Source organism: Lepidochelys kempii, unplaced genomic scaffold (assembly GCF_965140265.1).
Source record: "Lepidochelys kempii isolate rLepKem1 unplaced genomic scaffold, rLepKem1.hap2 scaffold_37, whole genome shotgun sequence".
NCBI classification, from domain to species: domain Eukaryota; kingdom Metazoa; phylum Chordata; order Testudines; family Cheloniidae; genus Lepidochelys; species Lepidochelys kempii.
Genome location: NW_027333638.1, coordinates 1,221,291 through 1,222,360, shown reverse-complemented (window position 1 = coordinate 1,222,360; position 1,070 = coordinate 1,221,291). Strand labels below are relative to the sequence as shown.

Genomic DNA, 1,070 nt, shown 5'->3' with positions numbered 1-1,070 from the left:
TAGAGACGTAGCCTGGCTCCCACTGGGGCCAAGGATGCTCAGGCCCTGAAACTGAAGAGCCACAACTTCCTCCGGGCAGGTGCCTTGTGGGAGGGGCAGAGAGGTGTGAGCGGTTCTCAGGGCAGGTGAGGGGAGGGGACAGAGAGGAGTGTGTGGCAGGCTGGGCAGGTCTCATGGGAGGGCTCAGAGAAGTGTGGGTGGCGGGCAGAGTCTGTCTCAGGAGAGGGGGCAGAGAAGTGTGGGTGGCAGGCAGACTGTGGGGTAGGGGGCGGAGAGGCACGAGCAGCCGGCAATGAGGCCTTGGGGGAGGAGAGGAGCGAGCGAAAGGTGGACCAGCAGGCCTCAGCCAAGGAGGCAGAGTGGGTGGGAAGAAGTCCCCCTGTTAATCCAGTGCTATCTACACTGGGATTAGGTTGGCATAATGGCATTGCTCAGGGGCGTTAAATTTTTTACCCTGCAAAGTAATGTCGTTACACTGACTTAATTTTGTAGCGCAGACTTGTCCAAAGAATCACACACACACCTTGGGAGCAAAACTTCACCTGCTTCTCTGCTTTACAGAATCCAACACAAGCAACGCTTGTCCGGCCGTGGGGGGCGTTGGCAGGGAGTCAGGTGTGGGCAGACACCATACGTTAGCCAGAGACGGGCACCATGGCTTAGCTGGCTAAAGCACCTGTCTTGTAAACAGGAGATCCTGGGTTCAACTCCCAGTGGTGCCTTGTTGAGTGGCTTTTGGGGCACCTGGTACTGGCTGCTGTCAGAAGACAAGATACAGAGATAGGTGGACCTTTGGTCTAGCCCAGTGATGCTGGTTTTGCTGTTTAAATTACACGCACAGGCACTGATGATAGAGTGACTGAAAGTTTGGGTGTTAAGAGCTGATAGGTCAGTGGTGCAGTCCCCTCGCAGATGACCCCCTCCCTCTGGGACAGGGGCAGGTCCGAGCTCTCACACCAAGTGGCTCATTGGGGCTGTGTTAGCCGACGGCCAAGGATGTTTGGTGAGGTGCCAGCTATGCCCGTTTATACCATCCGTGACTTTAACCGCTAGGACGCACTGTCCCTTCG

At 56.4% G+C, this 1,070-nt stretch overlaps 1 non-coding gene across 1 annotated transcript; it reads left to right on the top strand.

Moving 5' to 3' along the window:
• The first annotated feature begins 648 nt into the window (after positions 1-648).
• Positions 649-722, top strand: TRNAT-UGU (transfer RNA threonine (anticodon UGU)). Its single transcript has one exon. It is a non-coding gene; the product is annotated as a tRNA-Thr (tRNA).
• The last annotated feature ends 348 nt before the right edge of the window (positions 723-1,070 follow it).